The 9,637-nt window shown below is 37.4% G+C and overlaps 2 long non-coding RNA genes across 2 annotated transcripts; both read left to right on the forward strand.

Moving 5' to 3' along the window:
- The first annotated feature begins 2,464 nt into the window (after positions 1-2,464).
- On the forward strand, positions 2,465-4,637 carry LOC110380499 (uncharacterized). Its single transcript, XR_002429823.3, has 3 exons — positions 2,465-2,611; positions 3,618-3,729; positions 4,432-4,637. It is a non-coding gene; the product is annotated as an uncharacterized LOC110380499 (long non-coding RNA).
- Positions 4,638-7,095: 2,458 nt separating this feature from the next.
- LOC135117359 (uncharacterized) lies at positions 7,096-8,488 on the forward strand. Its single transcript, XR_010276839.1, has 3 exons — positions 7,096-7,181; positions 7,794-7,914; positions 8,315-8,488. It is a non-coding gene; the product is annotated as an uncharacterized LOC135117359 (long non-coding RNA).
- The last annotated feature ends 1,149 nt before the right edge of the window (positions 8,489-9,637 follow it).

A 9,637-nucleotide genomic window follows, 5' to 3' on the forward strand; every position in this document is an offset into this window, starting at 1 on the left:
ATGTTGATGTATAATAAACATTATAAGCATATCGAGAGATCACTTTATTTTTACAATAAAAAACTTTAATTACCGTCATTTTTAACCCCCGACGCAAAAACGACGGGGTGTTATAAGTTTGACGTGTCTGTGTGTGTGTGTGTGTGTGTGTGTGTGTGTGTGTGTGTGTGTGTGTGTGTATGTGGCATCGTAGCTCCCAAACGGATGATCCGATTGTAATGCGGTTTTTTTTGTTTAAAAGGTATGCCAGTCGGGAGTGTTCTTAGCTATGTTTGGTGGAAATCGGTTCAGGTCTTCAAGGTCATCAGCTCGTTTGCTAGATGTGATAGGAATGTTACACGCTCAGTTTACTTGCAAGCATATGTGGGATCTGAAATTTGAAACACTAATGTCTTTTGGAACCACTGAGCTGGTCTTCTGTTAGGGCACGAAGGTAGGAGACGTAACCCTGAACTGCCTTTTGGTAAACCCATCGAGTTTGGGCTCGTTGAATTTGTCTTGACGAGTTCTCTTCATGTTTCTGATTGCCGAGAACCTGATGCTGGAAATGGGATGTGGTGGATGAAACCCTGGAATACCGGAATGAAACGGATAAACCGATTTATATTTTTGCTGAACATCTAGAATGTCCAAAGGTCTTTATTGTTTCTCAATCTGTGCAATTCTCCCAGAGCCAGTTTGTCATGAGGATTATTAAACAGCTTCCTTTGGCCGAGATCGCATATAGAGAAACATCTTAAGATAAAATAAATTAAATGAAAGAAGGAACAATTAAGGAGCTCCTTTAAAAAGCATGAAATAAAATTAAATTATAAATTTAAAAAAACCCCCGACCCAAAAAAAAGTACGCAATAATTATGATAAAAGGTTAAAAACGCTAAACCCTATAAAAAGCAAAAAATAACTTTTAACACTACGTAAACTAAATTTTGACGTGTCGGGGGACCGCTTTTTACCTTCATAAATACTTACATAAATCAAATGATACCTACCTAATCACAACATTCGTTTAAAAAAAAACCGCGTATCTAAAGTAATGAATTAGAGCGGTCCCCCGACACGACAAAATTTAGTTTACGTAGTGTTAAAAGTTATTTTTTGCTTTTTATAGGGTTTAGCGTTTTTAACCTTTTATCATAATTATTGCGTACTTTTTTTTGGGTCGGGGGTTTTTTTAAATTTATAATTTTGGGTATTTTAGTCTCTTTGTCTCACCGATCTTCTCCGATCTAACGATTCGAGTGGTTTCTAGTTTGTAGGTATAGAAGCTGAATATCAGTGTTTTTAACCCCCGACGCAAAAACGACGGGGTGTTATAAGTTTGACGTGTCTGTGTGTGTGTGTGTGTGTGTGTGTGTGTGTGTGTGTGTGTATGTGGCACCGAAGCTCCCAAACGGATGATCCGATTGTAATGCGGTTTTTTTTATTAAAAGGTGTGTCAGTCGGGAGTGTTCTTAGCTATGTTTGGTGGAAATCGGTTCAGGTCTTCAAGGTCATCAGCTCGTTTGTTAGGCGTGATAGGAATGTTACACGCTCAGTTTACTTGCAAGCATATGTGGGATATGAAATTTGAAACACTAATGTCTTCTGGAACCACTGAGCTGGTCTGCTGTTAGGGCACGAAGATAGGAGACGTAACCTTGAACTGCCTTTTTGTAAACCCATCGAGTTTGAGCTCGTTGAATTTGTCTTGACGAGTTCTGTTCATGTTTCTGATTGACGAGAACCTGATGTTGGAAATGGGATGTGGCGGATGAAACCCTAGAATGCCGGAATGAAACGGATAAACCGATTTATATTTTTGCTGAAAATCTAGAATTACTAAAGGTTAATCTTTATTGTTTCTCAATCTGTGCAATTCTCCCAGAGCCAGTTTGTCATGAGGATTGTTAAACATCTTCCTTTGACCGAGATCGCATATAGCGACCCCATCTTAAAATAAGAGACATTAAATGAAAGTAGGAAAAATTAAAGAGCTCCTTCAAAAAGCATGAAATAAAATTAAAAAAAACCCCCGACCCAAAAAAAGTACGCAATTATTATGGCAAAAGGTTAAAACGCTAACCCCTATAAAAAGCAAAAAATAACTTTTAACACTACGTAAGTACCAACTAAAGCATGTCAGACTAAACTAAATTTTGACGTGTCGGGGGACCGCTCTAATTTATTAGCCTAACATTGGAAGTAATTGTGGATACCTTCTGACACTCAAACGATCCATGTGTTAATTCGATTTCTTTAAAGTTAAAAGATGTATTCTATCTAGCAATTAATTCAAAAGTAGTAACTGTGACAAAAGATAAAACATTTACATATGTTTGAGGAAAAAATAACAATATCAAAAATTTTATATTTACCTACCTATCTTGTTTAATGCTTTATGCAAGATGAAGAATCCAAATTGTTATTAAGATATTATTTTAGTAACAATAACAATATGATAATGAAGTATTTTGATAATTTCTTTATAATATTCTTATCTATCTTTAATTTACATATAAACGAGGCACAGATCCTCAAGCGTCAGTATTGTGAGAGCAATCGAACAAGATGAAAGGTTTTGTGCTATTCCTGGTTGTCGTGCTTCTTGCGTGCGCGTACGCTGCCCCACGTAAGTTTATATTTAAGCATTCAACGTCCTAGTAGTGTCTACCTGATTTGTATTGAATTCCGTAATGTGTTTTTTTTCTATCCTCGTGATATATTCTATAGTCTGTTTTTTAATCTCGTAGACTAAATTGACACTTGCAAAATGTCAAACTTACAAATAATGTTGCTAGCTTTTTTGTGCAGTGTTGTACTTACGATACCGGTTTGTTGAATCGTAACTTGTTATCTATAATAGACGAATTTAATATTAATTCAAAGTTTTATATTTACAATTCACGTACGTACACATGGCTGCACGACGTGCTACAAACTGCCAGGGATATCTGACCACGCAACGCCATGCGTAATCATCAAGAATAAGCCCATTATTTCAGGATGACTTATTGTAAAAAAACGATACTTGATTTTAGTAACGCTAAGTTTCGGTCGTGCCACATCACTATTTAGGAATTTGCAGTAAATTGACAACACTCGTAATGTCAGTTTAGTCTACGAGATTAAAAAACAGACTATACAATGTTCGGGTCGAGTAGATCTATAACATAATGTCATCTGACGAAAAATACGCGACGCATGTTCCGTCATATATGAACCTTCCCTAAATTAAGAATTAAATATCCAAAGTGTGTCTATCTGAATTCTACTGAACCCTGCAATATATTTTGGTATATTTTTCCTATTATGTCGTGGAATGTTCGGGTCGCGTAGATTAATAACCACGCTGTAAAAATTAACTTTATTTTTTTATTGTTCCGATCTATTCCTTAACTTATTCCGCATGATTTCCTCAAGATGATTTAAAGCAACTTTACTGAAGTTTCTTAGCATAATTGTTGCAGGTTGTAGGCACATGTTTCAAGCTGATCTTAATCCGAACCTTCGGGTCCGAAACTTAAATTAAAACGAAACGTTGTTTTTCAGCTTAGTGTCCCATTCAAATATTACACCTTATTCTTCATTAATATTTTAGGGCTTTACTAAAAAACTGAAACATTTTGTTTTTACAGAGGGACCAGCTACTAATTACGGTTCTGTGTCAGCACATTCCGGCAGCTCAGCTTCTGGAGTCATTTCAGGCTCAACCTTTGGAAATGACGCGTTTAATGCTGGTGCTAAAAAGTAAATATTAAATAACTTAATTCATGATCCAGTTTTAAACCTATTTTTTAATCATAGGATTTGTAGAAACGTACAGTAAACTGCACATTAGTGGTAACTGTCATGCACCTTAACTCAATAGTAATAAGTACGATTTTCATATAAAACTGTTACCACTGACCTGAAGTTGACTGTACAAATTCAGGTAATCTCACAAAAAAAACGCATGATATTCGAATGATACGTTTGTTTGTGACACTGTCCTGCAAAAACTAACGAATAGATTTTAATAGAATTTGGCACTGAGATATATGGTACTTTGGAGACAGAGATATTTAAGGTAGAATTCCGTGGGTCGCGGCTGTCGCAGCCGCGCACGGCCTACGACAATCGTCGGCCGCGCGCGACAAATAGTCAACCTATGAAAATGTATGGCACCGCTGCCGAGGCCCGCGACAGTCCTGCGCGGCCGACGAATTTCGTAAGCTGCGCGCGGCATTTTCTTGAAATTAGTAGATTTTGTTCGTCCGTTCCCATCTAGTCAAAGTGCTTATTGATATCCTTGAAGAAGAGGAGGATGAAATAGTGTAAATATAGATAATTCTAGAAAGAAGAAAAGGCAGAAGACTTAAAAGCGATCCCTTCAGGAGAAACTAATTATGGTTTCAAAAGACCAATGTACGGAGAATTTGAGTCTTGATTAATTCTTTGTTTCTGTTTCAGACCGTGTCTTTTTTTCCAAGCACTGTTCGTGGGTTGCTGATGTACCATAAGGATTCTCTGAGGAATGTCGAAAAAATGGTGAAACTAAAAACCGTACTTTAAGTAATAACTTGTTATTAGCACATATTTATAAAACAACAATGTAATCTAGGAAAATGTTTATAATGTAAACAAAAAATGAAAATAAACGATTATATATATCAGTATCTGAGTATTTTTTATCACCAAAAATAAGATGAAATAGTCACCAATACAGGTAATATTATTATGCAAGTCAAGGAAAAGCTAATGTTATTCACATGGCTATAGATATAGATACTAGCTACTAGTTTTGACAGCCTCAATGACCTTGTGCCTTCAGACCGCCTAGTGGTGGCACGCGCGATTGCTGTGTATGAGGTATCGGGTTCGATTCCCGAGTCGGGCCGAAACCGCTTTGTGGGTTTAAATAACATTCACAAAACACACCGAAGCTTGGAAGTTGGTGATTGATAAACTCGTATATCGGAGAACACAATGTCAGCACAGCGCTGATAGCACCTTACCACGTGATGAGAAACTCGTGAAAGCTGATAAAAGCATAAAAAGTAATTTATTCTAAGAAGGTGAAAGTCAGAAATTTTTGAAAGTCTACAAAAGACAGCCCGCAAAACGCCCGCCCTTCATCACTTCCTATGTGTTTTTGCTGGGAAAAAGAAGTGGTGGAACAAACTCCCCAGCAACACAGTTCTATCTGTATGATAAGAGGAACCGTTGAAAAAATATTACAAATATCATTACACTTCTAAAATTTAACACTTAAAATTCTTTATATTAAAAAAAAAAACATGTAAATATTTAATCACGCCAGCATACTCCATACCCATACCTATTAAGCAAGCAGATACAAAAAAAGAAAGAAGTTTTAAAGAAAGGACTAAAAAATTACTATAAGGTTGTTCACATTTGGCGTGTCGATTCTGCAATCATTGTGCTGATAGTTGTTGCAGCCAATGGCTCAACCCGTTAATGCCGGTGCGCGGATCCGCGCGAGACAATTGATTTTCTATTGTTCTATAATTAGCGGCATACAAGCGGCTTATAGCCAAGATCGATACACGGTTGGATCGAGCGCTAGGTGCAGAAAGCAGTGCCACTCGAAAATGGATGCATCGTCAGGAGGATTCTCTCTATCTTCTCTCCGGGGCTCTCAACACCGGTAGTATGAACCATGATCCCGATGCCAACGGTGGGATAAAATCTTTGTATTTTAAAATGTTTATTTTTATAATTAACTAGCTGTTGGTGCGTCGACACGCAATATGCAGCATGATGCGGGGCAGTGTGAAGATCACCATATAATTACTACTAGCCGTTTTCCCGCGGTTTCACCCGCGTCCCGTGGTAACTACTGCCCGTACCGGGATAAAATATAGCCTATGTTACTCGTGGATAATGTAGCTTTCGAATGGTGAAAGAATTTTTAAAAATGGTCCAGTATTTTTTGAGCCTATTCATTACAACCAAACAAACAAACAAAGTTTTCCTCTTTATAATATTAGTATAGACTAGAAAACCCGGCGAACTCCGTTTCGCCATCAGATGGCTTCGTTTTATGTAACATTTTGTTTGGTGATTAAAAGATTTTTTTTGTTTTATATTTGAAGCCGACCCCAACCTGGTTGGGAAAAAAGACTCGGAGGATGATGATGATTTGAAAAGGAAAAAAAAATTTACAACAGTAATGAATTCTTTTCGATTACAAAATGATATTGATGAAAGAATATCTTCTGTTAAGTTCTGTTGCCCTCTGTACTCGTGACAAACAATGATTCGATTTCAATACCATTATTTCATTGTAGAACATTATTAAGTTGCTAATGCAGTAATCTGGCTTCAATGCACTTTCCCTAGTACTTTTTTTAACATTAATTCATTCTATGTAGCAGAGATGGCGTTGTATGTGAAAAAAGATTTTCCCGCTTTTCTATTGAAATTTTTCCTGAATTTTCTGCTATAAACCTCACAGAGACTGAGAGCTTTCCAACGAATGCAAAACCGTGGAAATCGGTTCGTGCGTTCTGGAGTTATAGCGTCAGGAAGGAAAACCCGACTTATTTTTATATATTATTTAAAAAAATGCATTTCTTCAAAATATACTGTCGGCAGTTGCAGCACAAATTACTATAGTAGTTCCTTCGGTTGCTGTCGGAAGCAATAATTCCATATAGACCGGGCGTTGGGTGGAGTTGAGTATGCAAAATGTGAGGGCCGCATTTGGGGTATGGGTTTGAACTCAGAAAAGCATGCAGATTATGATTGTGAATGTTGCCAGGAGTCGTATTGGTCCAATTTATTTTTTTCACGCCGCCTAGACTGTAGACATCTAAAACATGGACTGAATTCTATCAATAAATTATTGCTTTTATTTTTAATTTTCCTGTTCTTTACTACTTACAGTTAAATTAAAAATAAAAGCAATAATCAAAAAAAATAAGTGGATATTCCCACTAAAAAAATCGCTAAAATGAAGGGCATGTGTTCAGTCCAATCAGCCTCAATATAAGGAAAAATCAAGTTACCTATAAAAAAATTGATAAAGAAATGCTCTGGTGTAATTTTTGATATTTTTATCTCTATCTCGCGAACCCAGCTTATAAGCGACACACTGATGACATTTGCATAAGTGTTGTGTGAGCAGTCGAACAAGATGAGAAGTTTTGTGCCATTCCTGGTTGTCGTGTTTCTTGCGTACACGTACGCTGCCCCAGGTAAGTCTATATTTAAGCATTCAACATCCCAATAGGTACCTCATTTGTATTGAATTTCGTAATATGTTTTGATATGCTTTTTTCTATCCCCATGCTACATATCCTACAATGTTCGGGTCGTGTAGATCTATAGCATAATGTCGTCTAAAGCCGATTTCGGACACGGTGTCTGTTTTCAACAAATGCTTAGGCGTCTTAAGCAGACATATGTTTGTGCACTTACTATTCCTTCACACTCATATCTCGAGTGATCACAAGCAGGACCGACACTGTGCTTTCCGATGTACGGATGTATCAATCACCATCTTCCTGGCTACGGCCTTGAGAATGTTTCTAAAGCCCACAAAGCGATTTCGGTCCGACCTGGAAATCGAACCCGAGACCCCGTGAACAGCAGTCGTGCGTGCCCCCACTAAACCAACAGAGCAGTAGCAAAACGCGTAGATCTGTAGCCTTGCAGTAAACAATAGCTTTTCCTTGACTTGAATGATTTTCGCTAGATGCACGCATTTTGGCGCGCTACTGTCTAGGAGATTCTGCGTTATAACATCTCCACTAGTCATACTGTTCGCCATTGTTGCGCAAATATATAAAAATATTTTGTTCTTTCAGGGGAATCTTCAATCAACTATGGCGATGTGGCGGCATCATCCGGCGCTACTGCTTTTGGAGGAAGCATGAAAAGCTCAAGTATTTCAAGTTGCTCGTCTACTTGTTTGGAGGACGCTAAAAAGTACATATTATAATAATTTAATACAAATTTTCATAATTATACATTTAGCGGTAGTGTAAAAGTCGAAGTTAAATAAACCCACAACATACGAATGACATTTTCTTTGTAATAAAGTGAAAGTTCTTTTATTTGTGACATTGTCGTGCAAAAACAACCGCACAAATTTTAATGGTATTCTGCACATAGATTTAGGTTACTTTGTACTCCCGTATTGGTAAAGTAGTTCTTCAGTCAGTCGTAAGCAAATTCTAGTATAAAAAGAAGAAAAAAAACAATCAAAATCTTTGGAGAGGAGAAGACAGATATCTGCAAAGTGGTCACCAAGTGAAGCTTATAATTAGTTTTAAAGATAAATGTATAGCAAATCGTAATCTTACTTAATATTTTCTTTTTATTTCAGACAATTTTTGGAAGATCTGTGCGCACCAACACATGTTAAAAAAATTCGTAAAAAATTGTGCTCATGAAGACAGTCTAAATGATAACTTGTTATTTAGCACCGATTTATAAAAAAAGGTAATCTGAAAAATATTATAATGTAAATGAAAATTGAAATAAAAAGATTTTGTAAATACCTAGGTGTTTTTCTCATCAATTAAAAATAAGATTACATAGTCACCATGTACTTACCGTGAACCCGTGTACGAATATCATATTGTTAGCTGCCAGTAGTTACAAAGAGGGCAGCAGAGACGAGCGACCATAGACGCCTCGCCATTCAGCCGTGCATCTATGCTTGGAGGATTCTTTTTTCGAACGTCATAGTGACAAGACATGTTATAGTTTGACAGAATAAGATTTTGCCGCGTTCTTGACTAATCCTAGTTGGTTTTCATGTTAAAACTATTTCTTGTAATTTCCTCGTTAAACAAACCTGCTTCTGGTTTTTAAGATCAGAAGTGGGATAGTCTCACTCCCACTATAAAGTTTTTGATTTCAGTTAAGATTCATTGGCACTTTTACTAAGCACGACGCGGTGTAAGGATATCCGCCATTACCGAAGTTTTTGCCGTTCTATTTTATTTTGTAACGGATTGCAGTGCGTTGCAATCTACGCAACGGTATAATCAAGATGCTTTGAGGTCAGGTGATCTGTTCTATTGTTTTGATTACACATCGGAAGTAATTATGCTCTTAGCTGTATTGAGTGAAAAATGTGTAATAATGTACCAACCATTGGTATTGTCACCTATGAGTATTCTGTGTAGCAAAAGCTGAAGTGAAGTTAACTACACGTAACTTATCAAGCCGTAATGGTAGTTGTGTTTTCAGCGTTGCTGACACATGATTAGTAATAATGATATTTCTGAGACATAGTTTCAAAGTTATGCCTTGAATTTATTTCTTTGAGAGCGAAAAGCTTTCCAGATTTGACGAAAGATTTTGATGGTCAGAAGTGGCCGAACGAAATGTATGTTGTAAGTGCTTGTTCGCAGACTTATACACGAGAATGTGTAACGGCCGTGTCGTGGCCCAAGCGCTTCTATACTGGTGCTGCTGATTGCGGCACGAGCGCTGCTCTGCCGGTGCTCCTGGTCGCGGCACGAGCGCTGCTGTGCTGGTGCTCCTGCTGGTTCTGTTGGCTTATGCCTTCCGAATAGTCTGAGCCTTTGGCTTATGGCTTCTGTATGGTCTGAGCCCATGGCTTATGGCTTCCGAATAGTCTGAGCCTCTGGCTTATGGCTTCCGTATAGTCTGAGCCTCTGGCTTATGGCTTCCGTAT

Source organism: Helicoverpa armigera, chromosome 10 (assembly GCF_030705265.1).
Source record: "Helicoverpa armigera isolate CAAS_96S chromosome 10, ASM3070526v1, whole genome shotgun sequence".
Classification (NCBI taxonomy): domain Eukaryota; kingdom Metazoa; phylum Arthropoda; class Insecta; order Lepidoptera; family Noctuidae; genus Helicoverpa; species Helicoverpa armigera.